This window comes from Chanodichthys erythropterus, chromosome 3 (genome assembly GCF_024489055.1).
Source record: "Chanodichthys erythropterus isolate Z2021 chromosome 3, ASM2448905v1, whole genome shotgun sequence".
Classification (NCBI taxonomy): domain Eukaryota; kingdom Metazoa; phylum Chordata; class Actinopteri; order Cypriniformes; family Xenocyprididae; genus Chanodichthys; species Chanodichthys erythropterus.
Window position 1 is genome coordinate 872,096 of NC_090223.1, and position 18,747 is coordinate 890,842.

Below are 18,747 nucleotides of genomic sequence, written 5' to 3' on the forward strand. Positions count from 1 at the left end.
CCATAAAAATAAAACAACACAAGGAATAAATCCAAAACGCAAGAGACAACAGAAATCTCCAAGCTAGAGAAAACCTACGCAGGCAGCTGACTTCAGAACAACAAAACCCCAAGTATTGAGAAATGTGTCCCAGCAATTGTTAAAAAAAACCTATAATTTCATTACCATTTTTACAAATTTATATATTTCGTATTGTAATGTATAATATGTACCATGTAAAATTTACTGCAGTGAATTATAAATAGTTGAGGGGTCTCAATCTCATTTTGTACTGTAAGTAAATTTTAAAGACAAAAATATTGTGTAATGCTGCCTGCTGTTAGTGTTTTTAGGTCATTGTTTTATGAGTAATAACGTGTGCTTTTTGCTACCTTTGCTAGTGCTGTGGAAACATGAGCTGTTTGAAACATGGATGAAGCATTTTGGTTATTTTAATGCATTTCAGATGTTTGTTAATTGGTCTATAAATGAAGGAGTGTTTCCAGGTTCTTGGAAAAACTGCAGTAATTACAGAAGTGTTCAAATCAGATGATCACATGAATATTAATTATAGACCAATTAGTGTCCTTTCAGCAGTATCTCAAGATTACAGATAATATCATATTTGAATCTTAATTAATATGTTTTCTTTATATCTTAGACAGCTCCCACCACACCTCCTTTGTCCAATTTAGATTTCATATTTTCTTAAAGAAATCAGTGTGTAGTTTCTGTAGAATGATACTTTCAAAACTCAAATTGCATTGGCTGTAATGAGAATGGATTAATTATAATTTCTCACCAGAGCTAATTAAATGGATAAGATCAGACTTTGCTGATGGTGTGTTTGTGTAGGCCACAAGACTTCAAAAATAGTTACTAATCCTGTTGACGTATCTCAAGGTTCGATATTGGGTCCTTTGTTATTCTGTTTGTATAATGACCTACCTGACGTTTGTTTATTACTGTTAATTGTCAGATGTATGCTGATGATATGGTTATATATTTGCATGCTAAAAGCAAAAAGCAAGCTGCAGAAGAATTATCAGCTGCAATGGTCAATATCTCTAATTGGTTAATAAATTCATGTTTTTGTCAGTCACCAGCTGGAGTGCCTTTGATTGCCACCAGAGGGCACTCCACCCCAGACTATTATGATTGTGTATAGACTCAATTTCCCATAGTTCATTGCCCCTGTTCACTCCAGTTTCACTCTGTCTCTTACTGCAAGGTTTTGCCTAGTGTTACACTCACTGTATCTCTGAGCATTATTTCTGGTTTATGTCTCTTGGTTTTTTGACTCTCTGCCTCTACTTTTGATTTATGTGTCTGGACTGTCCCTTTTATTAAAGCTGCGTTTGGATCTCCAACCCTTCAAGTCTCTGAGCAGTTCATAACAGTTTACATCTTAATGTTAAACTGTATTTATGTTTTTTTTTTGTTTTATCAAGTCTGCAAATAGAGATGGTGGATGTGAACCCGGGTCTGTTTGGATGGGAGGTGGGCGCTCCAACAAGGAGGCTGAAGATCTCAGTCTCTAGTGTCAGTCGCTAGAGGACCTCTTGACTTCAGGCTTTGAAAATACTGGATAAAAATTCTAATTTTACAATGATGATATTTTACTTGTGTATAAAATTGACATGGTATGGCCTTACCTTCACTTAATGAGTTTAATAGACTCATCTGTTAGAGCTATTACTGATTGTACAGTAACACATAGAAGAAGTGCTTTTGGGCAGTCAGCCTTTATCCTATAGTGAAGCACATACATTGAATATTGGTGGTTTTTGGATAATCAAACATGTCTTAATAATTTGTAGTAGTGGCTTGTTTCTGTCTCTTTATATTTAAAGTCAATTTGTGTTATATATAATATAGTATAATGTGATTTTATATGATTTTTCATGTTTTATGCACTTATGTTCATTTATGTGCATTGTCCATTCTAAATAAAGAATAAAGAGTGTGAAATTAACTGAAAAACTGAAACTGAGTTTTGAAAAAGTACTGAGAAATAAGTTCTAGCAATTGTATTAAATATACTAAAATAATACTAAAAAGATAATTGCTGAGTATACCACGAGAAAGCAAACCATAAGCTTATTTAATATAATAAAAAACTAAAAGACATAAATATAAAAGCAATATAATTTCACAAGCCAAAAATTGTCCTTTTATAATTCCATGCAAGTATTATGAAAAAGAAAGTAAATGAGGGATTGAAATGTGCTTTGTGGGCGACTGAAGTTTCAGCTAACATGTGCCTCATGAAGATCACAGTCCTGAACTGTGTGTCTATTAGCTGTGTGAAGTCATCTGATCTCAGAGGATCTGTCACTCTATGGTCATTTCTTTGCATATTTAATGCTGTTTAGTAATGGTCCATTTAAAATGGAAGCTGTATTCATTGGAATAAATCAAATCACTTTGCTGTAAAATTTGGAATCTTAATAAACTTCATATACAACTGGACATAAATGAGTAACTAAATGACACTTGTGTATTAGTTATTTTCATGACTCACCCAGTCTCTCCAGCTCTACAGTTGCATTGGCTGAAGCTCCTCCAGCAAACACTTGACACATATAAACTCCTTTATCCTCAGTTCTGACGCTCTTCAGTCGGAAAGAGAAGTTTCCTTTGGGGATTTCAGCAGTGAAGAACTCAACTCTGTCTCTGTATCGCTCATGTGATGAATCTGGGAAAGCCTCATTATCTTGTGTTTTAACTAGACTGTCTATATCTGCCTGTCCATCACTGTGGAAGCTTTGAGATGGCAGCTAAGATTGCTTACAGCACTTCAAGTATATTATAACTGGTGTGATTACATTTACCAAGATATGTTAATGCAAATATCAGAAAAAAATATTTTGTAAAAAAGTACTTGAAGTGCAATATACTGTAAGGCAGCAGAATACGGAGGCAGAAGGATGTCATTTATGTCTTTATTTTACAGATGCTAATCAAGGAACACAAGACAACACTCTGCTAACTCTGAGAATAAAGCTCTTTGTTTCCCTCTAGTGGTCACTCTCCAAATGACATGCAGCTTAATACTTCACTACAGAAGTGACCTTTGTCCAAATCAGAGTCCATACTTTGGCCTTACAAATTTACATGTAGTCTATATTTAAACTTTTCAAAATCCCAAAAGCTTGTTGTTTTCAGGTTTAAATTAGACTTTCAATAACAGGTTTCCATTATTACCTTACTGAACCTCAGTGTGTGTGTGTGTGTGTGTGTGTGTGTGTGTGTGTGTGTGTGTGTGAGTGTGTGTGTGTGTTGTTCTGCTATTATAAGCCTGACAACACCTTGACACAAATCAGCTAATGCTAAAGTTTTTAAGCCAGGTAACATCAAATCATCAAAAGACAGATTTGCCCTGATAATGTGCTCAGGGTATCTTCTGTTCATTCATGTTTTGATTTAATATTGAAATCAGAAAAAAAATGATTTACCCTGATTTCAGTAACATAGTTTATGCAAACTACATCTCTCAGTTGGATAAAGAAAACCAGTGTCTCTAATAAAGTTTTGATGACAATTGTAATGAAGGCAAAGAGGATTACAGGAGTTATACGGTAGGCATGCGCGAGTTCATTATTATTGACCGAACTGATTATTGAACCGTATGTGCGCTCTGATATTTCTGCATGTTGCTTTCTCTTCTCTGACCCTGAAGCTCTCTCGGTTATCTTAGTGCTAGCGTGGCACCTGTCCAGGTGTTTTTTCAAGTGCTATTTCTAGAAAGTTCCCTCAGTGGGACTAGTTTGATCTAATATTTGATGTTTTTTAAAATGTTGTTGATTTAAGTAGCAAATGAGAATCCATTAAATTAATGTTTGTATTTTCAGACAAAGGTCTTCTTAATGATTTTCAGTTTTGTTCAAGGTAATTCAAGCAACAGTTTTTCAATAACGGAAGAATATGTAAAAGTCTGGTATTTGGGGTAAAAAGTGCCCCTGCTGTTGGGGCAAAAGACACAATAATTAACATGATAATGAATAGCTGGCTGACTTTTCTATTTGTTGATATGTCAAGGTTAGATTCACATAGCAAATATCATATATCAAATTGGGTATCCATCTTAGAGATAATACCCATATTTATAATGAAACAATCATATTTTTAAATATATTAATCAAATCCATAATAAAATATAATTTATTGTTACTGTAAATCTATATTAAATGGACTATGGGATCATCTTCAATGCTTTCAGAATCTTTACTTTTTAAAATAATTTTGTTTCTGTATTTCTGTATTTTTAAAATCTATTTTTATATTTTATATATAAAAATATATATCACATAGACCTATTTTATTGGCATTATATTAACTGAAAGAAAATGAATTATTTTCACAAAATCTGTTGTTCAATACAAACATATGTGTTTTTCCTGCAATCATATACTTTAAGAGTAGTGAAAAGCACATTTTCTCTTCAGGTGTGCCTTTAGCCCTGTTGTACCCTACTTTACATTACATCAAAAAAGAAAAAAAGGACAATTCTGTTTTGTAATTTTACATTAACAATGTATTGTAATAAATTTTCTATTTATCAAAACCAAGTCAATCTCATCAAGTTAGTGTTTTTAGTAGTAAGGGAAAATGCACAATACTCAACTCAAACAGTACTTTTTGTGTTTATTATACTTGTAAAATGAATTTCACAAACTGTTAATCTCAACAAATTCACAAACTATGAATGGCTGTATTTTTATTAACTAACATTAACAAAGATGAACAAATACAGTAACAAATGGTTGGTTCATAAATGAACCTTATTGTAAAGTGTTACCACAGATAAGTTAAGATGCTTGAACACACATGTAAGATCCAGACAGGTGAATTTTTTGTAAGTTGGATTTATAAAGTCTTGTTTCTGAAAGAATGATTCAGTTATAGACACATTTTCAACAGTAAATGTGGTGCCACCTAGTGGCGTAACAATGCAATCGATACAGTCGTCACTTTCAAACTAGAAGGTAATTTATTATAAACATCAGCGTTTCTATCTGAATAATAAACCTGTGTGTATTTCTGTTATAATTGGAACATTTGTCACACAGAAATAATGATACTGTGCGTCTGAAAAGGTTGTTTGTGAAGCTGTTTATATCTACACATGACGACTCTCTTCAGATCAACGGCAGAACGCAGATTTGAATGTTGCGATTTTATTTTTGGCAAAGGTTTAATATACACGGGTGAATCGTTGTCATTTAGTAATTAGATCATGTGGGTGTTGAAATCGAGAACGCAATCTTTTAAAAATGAATCGTGCAGCTTTGGGTACTCTCTCTGTGCATTGAAATCTGATGAGTAGCGCAAGGGCTTTTCAGTGCATTCATTGCTATAATATTCATGATGTGAGACATCTCTATTAAAGGATACAATCCCTGCACTTCGCCCACCCATCACACCAGAACCCTTTTCAGAACCGAAACTTAGAAATCGTGCACGGTTCCGGTTGTTTTCAAAAACAGCCAAGGCAGCCATGGCAGAAGCTTCATTTTTGTGCTCAGTGACACAAATTTTCTGTTGGTTTTGATGTATGTTTTGGATCATTGTTCTGATGGAAGATCCAACCACTGCCCATTATTGGATTTCTAGCAGGTCCGGTTTTGTTTTTTATCTGTTGGTATTTGATAGAGTCCATGATACTATGTATCTGAACAAGATGTCCAGAAAAATAGGCCCACAACATTAAAAAAATAATTAGTTTTTATGCAGCACCCTTGTGTTAATCAAATGTGTGAATTTTATTGACAGTCGTCCCTAGGCCATCCAAAGTGAGATAAAGACATTCAGGTAAGTGGTTGTTCTTGTTATAGCTGTACACTGCTTTCAATATTCACTGTAAAAAAACATTCATTCAACTTTTTGAGGTATTTCCTCTGATTTAAAGGGTTAGTTCACCCAAAAATGAAAATAATGTCATTTATTACTCACCCTCATGCCGTTTCACACCCGCAAGACCTTCGTTCATCTTCAGAACACAAATTAAGATATTTTTGATGAAATCCGATGGCTCAGTGAGGCCTGCATAGGGAGCAATGACATTTCCTCTCTTAAGATCCATTAATGTACTAAAAACATATTTGTACAAAAATATCTTAATTTGTATTCTGAAGATCACGAAGGTCTTACGGGTGTGAAACGACATGAGGGTGAGTAATAAATGACAGAATTTTCATTTTTGGGTGAACTAACCCTTTAATAATTTTTAATTACTTAGAATATTAAGTATTTTCAACTTGACAAATTTAGTTATTAAAACATACAGTTCAATAGTAACTTACAGTTCATGTAACCTAATGTGACTTATTTTATTAATTCAACCATTTTTATTATTATTATTATTTAAATTATTATGTACATTGTAAATAATTACCTTTTTTACTAATTGCTTTTTTTTTTTTTTTTTTTTAAATGTTTCAGCCATGTTTTGGTTGAGAACTTTATTCCCAATTAAATATATATATATATATATATATATATATATATATATATATATATATATATATATATTTATTTATTTATTTAATTTATTTATTTTTTTTACAGCAAATAATAACTGATTTCAGCCACTGAAACATGAACTGCAAATAAAATCAATTATATTTCTCAGATATGAGCAGAGGATGATTAAACAACTCCAAAAACAGCTTTAGCAGCTTCACTTATTACAGACCAGTTTGACTTTATTTCTTTCATAAGATGTTTCTGAGAATTAACAGAGGTTTAGCTCTAATTCATGTTGATTTTTTATTACTTTTTTTTTGTTGTTGTTTGAAGTCACAATTTCTGTCTGTTCCCTTTCGTGGGAACTATCGACGCTGCGTGAAACGCATTGGGAACCTTCTGCGTGATATCGTCATTGAAGCACTCCTGTATCCAACCAATCGTGTAACGAGACGTCAGAGACGGGTGACGTCACGGACCAGGAAACTATAAAGCATGCCCGGATGCAGAGAACACTAGCTTCTGCTATCTTCAGCAAGCGCTCCATGTTATCCCGTGTGTCTGATTTAGTGTTTGTCTGTCTATCCAATATTGTGGTTTCACTCTTTGTCTGAGGACAAGAGTTTTCAGCAACACTCGTGTGTATATTTGTGATCGCTGTTTGTGCGTCCTATTTAGTGTTTGTTTGTCTCCCCTCTTTGTCCGAGGACAAAAGTTTCACAACACTACATACATATACACACACTAGACACAATATATATATATATATAAAATGGCGGATGAAGGCAAGCGTTTTAGGAAGTGTGCTTTTCCCTGCACTCGTTATATTCCTGACGGGGATACACACGATATGTGTGTCGTTTGCCTAGGGGTTGAGCACGCGCAGGCAGCTCTCGAGGGGGCTGTCTGCGTGCATTGTGAGAAGCTCACCCTGAGAGTGTTGAGATCTCGCCGGGCACTCTTTGATAATAAGGAGGGTGCCTCGGTTGGTGTTCCCCGCGGATCGGGTCCCGCTGCTGCCGAGGCAGAGCGAAGACTCCATTCGTGGGGTTCACAGATGGATCTGGCGGCGGGGGTTGAGACGGGCCCCGCCCTATCTCTCCCTTCAGCCGCCAGACCCAGTGTCTCTCCTGCCGTGGTGGAAGCACGCTCAGCGGTTTCTTCCCCGCGGGGAGAGACATCGGCGCTTCATCTATCTTCATCTGAGGAGGTTGATGTGATGAGCGTCGAAGCAGGGGAAGAGGAACCGCCATCCTCTTCCCCCGCACATGAGGAGCTCTTGGAGGTAGTGACCAGAGCTGTAGCCAAATTGAATATCAGCTGGCCAGAAGCAGAGCGGGGAGACGTTAAACCAAAAAGCAAGCTTGATGAACGCTTTCTCCCCGCGCGGTCACTACCCCCACGTCGGTGCTTACCATTTTTTTCCAGATCTACACACTGAGGTGTCTAGATCTTGGAACAGACCCGTTCAACATCGGGTTTTCAGCCCCCAGACCTCGATCTACAGTAACATCGTGGGGCTGAAACAGCATGGTTATGCGGCGATGCCCCGGGTAGAAGAGACGCTCGCGGGCTATCTCTCGCCTGCATCGGCATCGTCCTTAAAAGCACCGGCGCTGCCCACCAAGCCCCTTAAAACTACATCTAACTTGGTGGGCAAGGCTTATGCGGCGGCAGGTCAGGCAGCAGCGTGTCTCCATACTATGGCGCTGCTGCAGGCTTATCAGGCTGACCTGCTGGGGGAAATTGATACCAGCGGGGAGGCCACTTTCGAGTGCATCCAGGAACTGCGCATGGCGACAGACCTGGCTCTCCGTGCCACTAAGGAGACGGCTAAAGAAGTGGGCCGTTCTATGGCAGCCCTGGTGGCCACGGAGAGGCACTTGTGGCTGAACCTCTCTGACATAAGGGACAGAGACAAAGCTGCCCTTATGGATGCGCCGCTGTCTCCTGTGGGCCTCTTCGGCGACGCAGTCACAACTGTCGTCGAGAGGTTCCAGGAGACCAAGAAACAATCTGCGGCGTTTCAGAGGTTCCTCCCCCGCCGGTCTAAAATCCCCGCCGAGACTGTTGAGCGGGAGCAGTCTCGGCCCGCAACGAGCTCCTCAGCGCACCACAGAGCGCAGCAAAAAATTAGTGTGGCCGCCCGAGCTCCCCCACGTAGATTCTGGGGACAGGGGCGGGCTGCACAGAAGCCTTCTCAGCCCAAGACAGACCTGCGGGCTGTTATTGTGGCGCGGAAGGCTTCTAAAAAGCGGTCCTGATATCTGTGGATCAGGACCCAGGAGGGCGGCCCCCGTCTGGAGGAAGCGTGGTGTTGAAACACCTGGCCCCCGCTTCCATCCAGCGCCCTCCGGGGACCACGCTATCTTCACCATCCAGTGGGCGTCGGGTCCCCACCAATCCTCTGAGGAGGGTTGGCCTGCACTTGATTCGGCTGACTTCTGCCGGCACGCCGTTTCAGAGCGCCGAGCCAAGTGCTCAAAAAACACCAGAGGCCAGTCTCGAGAGACTGGTTCCCTTAGTAGATTTTCTGGAAGAATGGAAAACTCTACCGAATATATCAAATTGGGTGCTGCTCATGATAGAAAAGGGGTACAGAATCCAGTTCGGGTCTCGCCCGCCCAGGTTCAATGGGGTCCTTCCCACAGTGGTGACCCCCGAGCAGTCTCTGGTTATGGAACAGGAAGTTATGACACTTTTGCAAAAAGGAGCTATAGAAAGGGTTCCTCCTCCCAGCAAGCTGTCAGGCTTTTACAGCCGCTACTTCATAGTTCCAAAGAAGGATGGGGGACTTCGTCCTATCATAGATTTACGGGTGTTAAATCGGTCTGTACAAAAACTGAAATTCAAGATGCTTACACTCAAACAGATCATTCCCCAAATCAGGTCCGAGGACTGGTTTGTGACGATAGACTTGAAAGATGCATACTTTCATGTGTCCATCCACCCTTCTCATTGGAAGTTCCTCAGGTTTGCTTTCGGGGCGAAGCTTACCAGTACAAGGTTCTTCCGTTTGGCCTATCATTATCACCCCGCACATTCACGAAGTGCGTGGATGCAGCCCTGGCTCCTTTGAGACTCCAGGGCATTCGCATACTGAATTACATCGACGATTGGTTGATTCTAGCTCGCTCAGAGCAACAAGCAGTTCAACATCGAGATGTTGTTCTGTCTCACATGAAAAGGCTTGGGCTGAGGCTCAATGCCAAGAAGAGTGTGCTGATACCGGCTCAGACCACCAATTATCTAGGTGTTATGTGGGAATCCACAATAATGCGGGCACGTCTGACTCCTGCCCGTGTGAGCTCTGTCTTGTCAGCCGTAAAAGGGGTGAAGTTAGGCCAGTATCTCACTGTGAAACAGTTTCAGAAACTGTTGGGTCTAATGGCAGCTGCGTCCAACGTAATTCCTTTTGGCCTCCTGCATATGAGACCCCTACAGTGGTGGCTCAGGACCAGGGGGTTTTCCCCGAGGGGGAACCCTTTTCGAATGATCAAAGTCTCACGGCGATGCCTTCGTGCTCTAGCCGTGTGGAAAGACCCCTGGTTCCTGTCCCAGGGTCCCGCGTTGGGAGCCTCTGGTCGTCGCGCAATGCTTACGACAGACGCTTCCCTCACGGGCTGGGGAGCGATCATGAGCGGTCGCTCAGCTCAGGGTCTTTGGGAGGACCATCAACTCTCTTGGCATATAAATCGGCTGGAGATGATGGCGGTGTTTCTAGCACTAAAACACTTTCTCCCAGACCTGAGAGACCATCATGTGCTGGTCCGCACAGACAATATGTCAGTGGTCTCTTATATAAACCATCAGGGGGGTCTACGGTCTCGCCAACTAAATTACTTGGCCCGTCGGATCCTCCTGTGGTCTCAGGGGAATCTGCTTTCGTTGAAGGCAGCCTATATCCCCGGGAGTCAGAATGTGGGGGCAGACGCCCTGTCGAGGCAGGGGCCGAGGCCCGGGGAGTGGAGACTCCATCCAGAAGTGGTGGATCTCATTTGGAAAAACTTTGGTCAGGCACAAGTAGACCTGTTTGCTTCGGGAGAGTCAACCCAGTGTCCGCTCTGGTACTCCCTCACGCATCCAGCACCCCTGGGTCTGGATGCCATGGTACAGACGTGGCCGAGGCTACGTCTGTACGCATTTCCCCCGTTCGCTCTGCTCCCACGAGTCCTGGAGAAAGTACGCCAGGAAGGGGTCAGCCTGATACTGGTGGCCCCATACTGGCCGACCCGAATATGGTTCTCGGACTTGGTGTCCATGATAGACGGCGCTCCGATGGAGCTCCCCTTGAGACGGGATCTTCTATCTCAGGCGGGCGGCGCGATAATACATCCCCGCCCAGAACTATGGAAACTATGGGCCTGGCCTCTGAGGGGGACAGGTTCATAGAGGCTGGTCTCTCATCTGAGGTTGTTGAGACCATACTTAGCTCCAGGGCTCCCTCCACGAGGAAGCTTTACTCTTATAAGTGGAATTTATTTTCTACCTGGTGTAGACAACATGAAACGGACCCTGTCCGTGCTCCTATTAGCTTTGTGCTATCTTTTCTCCAAGAAAAATTCTCGGAGGGCTTATCCTATTCAACCTTGAAGGTTTATGTTGCGGCTATATCAGCCTATCATGTTGGGGGGGATTCCTCGGTCGGTCGAGACCCCCTCGTGTCACGTTTCCTCCGTGGTACACTGAGGCTGAGGCCTCCAGTGCGCACAAGGACCCCGGTCTGGGACTTATCAGTGGTTCTACGTGGGTTAGCTGAGGCTCCCTTTGAACCACTGGAGGAGGTGTCTTTAAAGTTCCTGACTCTAAAGACGATATTTTTACTTGCTATTACGTCTCTGAAAAGAATTGGAGATCTTCAGGCCCTTTCAGTGGCCCCCTCATATCTGGAGTTCGCTCCTGGAATGGTGAGAGCATTTCTTCATGCTAGACTCGGCTATGTGCCTAAGGTCCCCACCAATGTCCCGGGTCCTATTGTGCTTCAAGCTTTTCATCCTCCTCCATTTATGTCTTCGGATCAGGAAAAACTGAATCTGCTTTGCCCAGTAAGGGCTTTGGATGCTTACGTCCACAGAGCTGCCCTGTGGCGTAAAACAGAGCAACTGTTTGTCTGTTACGGTTCTCCTAATAAAGGTGGACCGGCGTCCAAGCAGAGGATGAGCAAGTGGGTGGTTGAGGCCATCTCACTTGCATATAAAGCGGTCGGACAGTCCTCTCCTTTTAACGTCCGCGCTCATTCCACAAGGGGTATGGCGGCATCGAAAGCTTTGATGTATGGCGTCTCTATGAGTGACGTTTGTGATGCAGCTGGATGGTCAAGCCAGCATACATTTATCAGATATTATAACCTTGATGTGGGCCCCACTCCAGGGTCCTCCGTACTTTCGAGCTAACATGAACAAGCATTTGAAGTACGGCACAGTTGGGATTGCGTTCCCAATGCGTTTCACGCAGCGTCGATAGTTCCCACGAAAGGGAACGTCTCGGGTTACGGATGTAACCCTGGTTCCCTGAGTAAGGGAACGAGACGCTGCGTCTCTTGCCGTACCCCTGCATGCTTGCGAGTGCTTGCTTCAGATTTTCCACAGAAGCTAGTGTTCTCTGCATCCGGGCATGCTTTATAGTTTCCTGGTCCGTGACGTCACCCGTCTCTGACGTCTCGTTACACGATTGGTTGGATACAGGAGTGCTTCAATGACGATATCACGCAGAAGGTTCCCAATGCGTTTCACGCAGCGTCTCGTTCCCTTACTCAGGGAACCAGGGTTACATCCGTAACCCGAGACGTTTTCTGTAGTTGAGCACTTGACCCTTGGCTTTTTTAAATGATGTTTTTATACCAATTGCAACAGTGTTTCATTAAGAACACTTGTGCTTTGATGTAGATCAGCTGATGTAGATCAGCTTTTACCACATTCAAATGCTTGTACAGTGATTGAAATTACTACTGCAAATGTAGTGAAGGCCCTACTGACTACTACTAATAACTAAACAAACTTAGCTGTGAGAGAAAGAGCACTAGTGCATTAACACTGACACAACTGAGAATCTCTTTAACATTTTTGTGCAACAATTTCAAACTGGGCATTTAGATAGTGATGGGCAGATCGAGGCTTCGTGAAACACTGAAACAGTTGAAGCAAATGTGCCGTAATGATTCGAGGCTTCGAAACAATCTTGACACCTGTCTCCACGGTGACCCCTAGTGGTCAGAACAGTGGAAATACAACAAAACTCAGGCCAAACATGCATTAAAAATACACTTTAACAAATGTATTGCAAAAGTTTTATTGAAAGTAAAATCAATCAAATGCAATTAACTAATCATCTAATAAGATTGAATATAGAGTGTCTGTATAATATGTGTTCTTTTATCAATTTTAAAGGCTTGTTTCTCTGTTCAATGGCTCAAGCTAAACAGGCCAATAAGAGATTAATAACTACCATTATTAATTTTAATTATTCTAATATATAATTAAAACATCTACAAATGTATAAAACTGATCAGAGATCAGGTAAAACCATAGGGTAAAGCCCTAGACACTTGTTCAGTAGTTCTCAGTGAATCTGCATGATTCATGGGTTCACTTTATCATCGCCCTCTACCGGTGAACCACTGAAATTTCAAACTGTTTCGAAACAGTGATGACGTAACAAAGCCTCGTTTACTAAAATCACGTGACTTTAGCAGTTTGATACATGCTCCGAATTACTGATTTGAAACAAAAGATTCATGAAGCTTCGGAGCTTCATGAAGCAGTGTTTTGAAATTGGCCATCACTACATTTAGACACACTTTGACATCAAGACTCATCATACAAACCTCAACGATTGTTACAAAACAACTTATCTTGGCAACAGAATGTGTGTATATTAAATAAGGAGTAATATCAGCATTATCAAGCCTGTTCACAAGCAGAACCACTGAAGTAAAGAAGTGCACAGAAAAAAGGGTGACAACAACTACAACTAGCCAGTTGTGTCTCATTCACTCTTGAATTGCAGCTTGAACCTTTAGCTAAACTTGTCAGACAAGACAAACAGATTTAATCTTTGCAATGTGACTGACTCTACCCTCAAACTTCTTCCTTCATTCTTGTTGGTAACAAGGTAAGAGATGTTTGTTATGATGAAACTTAAACTTACAACTTTCATGTTTGCTTATAAAATACCCTCTTTATGTCATTAAATGAAATGTAAATATGAGACAAGACTAAAACGTATGTTCAGTTTACTTAATAAATGAATAATTGAATGAGCTGCAAGTACCATCAGTTCATATCATTCTTCATCACAGGACCTTGTGAGAAATATGTTTTCAGTGTTTAAAACGTCTTAATGTTCTAATGCAACATGTACACAGATGTGTGAGGTTGAGTATTTGAACTGCACTACCACATTCATGTTTTATGTGGGGAAATACGTTCTACAACTCCATTTCCAGAAAAGTTGGGACATTTTGTAAATTGCTATAAAATCAAGAATCTATGATTTGTTAATTCTCTTTGAATGTGTCTGACCCTCAGATGACATTGCGTTAGAAACCTACTGTCACGGGTTGAGCTAATGGTTGAAGAGTGGACTCAAGGATGCAGAGGAATATGGGCTTCATTAATATAAAGTAAATCAAATCACAATCAGAAACTACCCCGTGAGGAATAAACTTGACTAGGCAGGAACACTAATACAATTACTTTTCCCATAGAAAAATGTATACACATAGCATGCTGAATCTTGATGTTTTTGTGTTTTTAACCGACTTCAGTATATCAGATTGCTGCATTGCTACTGATCTCTGTTGCTGGCAAAAAATATACATGTACACTCTAAAAAATGCTGGGTTAAAAACAACCCAAGTTGGGTTGAAAATGGACAAACCCAGCAATTGGGTTGTTTTAACCCAGCGGTAGGGTTAAATGTTTGCCCAACCTGCTGGGTAGTTTTATTTAACTCAACTATTGTTTAAAAATTACTGTATTGCTTAATTAAAATTAACCCAAAGTATGTTGGAAATGAACATTTATTAATGTTCAATGAATAATTATTAAACAATAAACATTTATTAAATTGCTTATTAATAAATTTATATTAATAAACTATTAAATTTATATTAATAAAATATTAAAGCTTATTAATAAACATTCACCTTTTGTCTATTATTGTTGTCTCTAATTGCATCTGGTTTTTAATTTACCAACTATTTTGGGTTCATTTTAAGCTAGCCATATAGCAATTTTTAAACAATAGTTGGTTTAAATAAAACTACCCAGCAGGTTGGGCAAACATTTAACCCAACCGCTGGGTTAAAACAACCCAATTGCTGGGTTTGTCCATTTTCAACCCAACTTGGGTTGTTTTTAACCCAGCATTTTTTAGAGTGTATAGTTAATAACATATCACCATTATCAGCTCTTTCATGATGACTTTGTTATCAATAAGGAACAACACCTTTTATATCACAAAAAAAAAAAAAAAAAAAAAAAAACACTGTTATAGCAGCCGGACAAAAACTAAAGTATGAGGAAAAAGAGCCCAACTAAAAGGAAACACTGATCATGTTGATGAATTCAAACCATACTTTTATTTTCACCCAAACATCAACATCTAAACTTCTGTTAATTCTCATTAAGAGCTTCTGTATCAGTCTGGTTAGTAATATGTGTTATTCGCAGGTGATTTTTACTAATGCGCAATCATCACTTAATTATCTCATTAACACTGCTTCTTCAATGTGGACTCAGATAAACTTAACACTGGGGCGTTTGCTGTGTAGTCAGTCTGATTAGCAGATGTGGGGGTGGGTGGGGGAATCACAGAAATTAGGCCATAATACACAAACTGAACCAATGTTCAGTTGGTTCTTTTGAGAACTGGATTTGGTAGCCTAGAGATTTCCTGCCTGACATACTATAATGAACACAAAGACCAGCTGTTTGTCATAGACTGTGTGAATTCACCACTTCCTGTGGAGATTTTATCTGCGACAAAACGACTAATAACATTTTGAGGTTGGGAAGCAGTATGAAAGGAGGCATTAACAATCATGAATATTGATGTGATCAATGTCATCCCCTAATGACCCAATCTAGCCAAATGTGACTGACCAAGAGAAAGAATGTGAGGAGACTAGAAGAATGATCTAATCATTGCATTTTCAAAAACATAATCTACAATGAACACATAATATACGTAATTAATGTCAGTGTCACATTATTGAGCACACAGTGATGCACCATTGTGTCATTCATGAAACAGTTCCTGTTCAGCTGCAGAAATAAGTGAAACATTCCTGGCATTTCCTGTGCACTGAAGAAAAAACAACCCTACCATAGTGACGGAGATTATTTTACCATGTTCATACCTGAACCTGTTCTAGTCTTTAACTATATATTGATGGAATTTTAGCCCATTCTTCAGTACAGAACAGCTTAAACTCTGGGATATTGGTGGGTTTCCTCACACGAACTGCTTGCTTCAAGTCGTTCCACAACATTTCAATTCACGAGTTCACATTTACAAATAAGTCCGATAAAATGGTATTTGGCCCTAACCCAGAGTTTTCCCCCCGTATTCCTGGCTGTGGTAGGAACAAGACAAGAGTGAGGAGTCGGGTGGTGGAGGGATGCTGAAAACTGTCGAGGAATGTAGGCGAGTCAACTGTGTGTATATATAGGCTTCCTCTCATGCTGGTAGGATAGACGTGGTACAGTATTCGCTGATGACGAGTTGATTGGTTAGATCATTTGCATGTGCTCCTGCTAAACTTTGATAATAAAACATAATTTGGATTAAGGTCTGGAAATTGAGCCATTCCAAAACATTAACTTTGTTCTTCTTTAACCAGTCTTTGTTAGAACGACTTGTGTGCTTGGGGCCGTTGTCTTGCTGCATGACCCACTTTCTCTTGAGCTTCAGTTCACAGACAGTTGTCCTGACTTTTTCTTTTAGAATTCACTGGTATAATTCAGAATTCATTGTTCCATCAATGATGGCAATTTGTCCTGGTCCAGATGCAGCAAAATAGGCCCAACCCATGACACTACCACCACCATGTTTCACAGAGGGGATAAGGTTCTTGTGCTGGAATGCAATGTATTTCTTTCTCCAAATATGACACTTCTCATTTAAACCATTTTGTCTTATCCATGCACAAAACATTTGTCCAATAACCCTCTGGCTTGTATAAATGATCTTTAGCAAACTGCAAACTGGGAAAAACACAGAAATTAAGCCATAATACACATACACAAAGTAAATTATTCCTGTGATGCAAAGCTGAATTTTCAGCATCATTACTCCAGTCTTCAGTGTCACATGATCCTTCAGAAATCATTCTAATATGATGATTTACTGCTCAAAAAACATTTAATGTGTACAATTGTACAAAATATTTGTGTACAATATTTTTTTTCAGGATTATTTGATGAATAGAAAGTTCAAAAGAACAGTGTTTATCTGAAATCTAATCTTTTGTAACATTATAAATGTCTTTACTGCCACTTTTGATTGATTTAATGCATCCTTGCTGAATAAAAGTATTCATTTCTTTAATTTCTTTTCAAAAAAATAAAAATAAAAATTCTTACTGACCCCAAACTTTTGAACGGTAGTGTATAATGCTACAGAAGCTTTGTATTTCAGATAAATGCTGTTCTTTTGAACTTTCTATTCATCAAGGAATCCTGAAAAAAAAGTACACAACTGTTTTCAACATTGAAAATAATCATAAATGTTTCTTGAGCAGCAGATCAGCATATTAGAATGATTTCTGAAGGATCATGTGACACTGAAGACTGGAGTAATGATGCTGAAAATTCAGCTTTGATCACAGGAATAAATTACATTGTGAAATATATTCAAATAGAAAACAGTTATTTTAAATTGTAATAATATTTCACAATATATCTGTTTTTACTGTATTTTTAATTAAATATATGTAGCCTTGGTGAGCAGATGAAACCTTTTTTAAAAACATTAAAAATTTTACAGATCCCAAACGGTAGTGTATATATATGTAAATCCATGGAAAAGCCTTCTAACTGGATTGTCCATGGCACAGTATGTTTGTCAGTGCTGTTTCATCTAAATCAACAAGAATTGTGTGTTTAGTATATTCAAGCAGTGCTCTTTGGATCTGGTCACATGTTTGAGACCCATCAGTGTCAGCTCAAGTAAGCTCATGCTGCTGAGTGGAGCGGATAAACAGTCCATGTGTCTCAAACGAGTAGCTCTGTTTAGTGCCACTTCATAGCAAACATTTATCAAATGTGAGTAAAATTATATCATGATAAGTATTGTTATCGTTTTATCGCCTAGCCCTATCAGAACTTCAGCCAACATTATGAGAATGTTCCCTGTTAACTGGGCTAGTACAGTAACATGTTACTGGTAATGCATCACTTCCCAACACTGACGATCAAGCCAAACATTACAGCACAAAGCCTCTTACTCTTCACTTTATTCTTCTCTTTACAGAAAGAATGGCACATCCACACACTCCTCTCGTTTTGCTCATCCTGGTCTGTTCATTGTGGCTGAGTGACGGGAAAACATACTTTACTCATCTTGGAACAAAGTGTATAGAAGACTGCAAGCTTGATGATGGTGTGTACAAGTGCAAGACTATTGATAAAGATGGGAAATACCAGACAATGGACTGTTCACCTCAGGAAAACATGGACTCCCAGGATATACAGTACACAGCTTCATGGGGCTACTGTGGGCTGGTGATGGATGAAATGGACCATTATTCATCTTTTTATGGAGTGTTGTGTGATGACAAATGTGACGAAGGATATTTAGGTTACTACTGGTGCCATACTGCGGAGGGATGGGATTACTGCTCTCCATCTGAAAACACAGATTACAAAAACAGACCGTGTAAAGAAGAAAGTCCATGTGGGAAGCAGGGTTACCGCTACAACTGGTGCTGGCTGGAGGAGGGAAGCTGGGGTTACTGTGGGCAGGTGATGACCAAAGAGAATCATTATGGATCCAATGATCAGTCAACATATGATTACCACGGACACATTGAAGAAGAAGAAGATAATTGCACTTACTCTAACTTGCGGGACACAGCCACACAATGCAGAGAAGGGACAGACACACAGAAGGAAGGAGAAGTGATATGTACCTGTTATGACAAAGGTAACAAGAAAAAAACCACCTTTACTGCTGTGCCAGCTCCTGATGACATCACTGATGGCAGTCAATGGAGAAAAGAGGCGGAAAACTTAATCAGTCTCTGGAACAATGGGTACCTGGTGCGTCAGCAACGCTCAAACCTGCTCCACTCTGCTG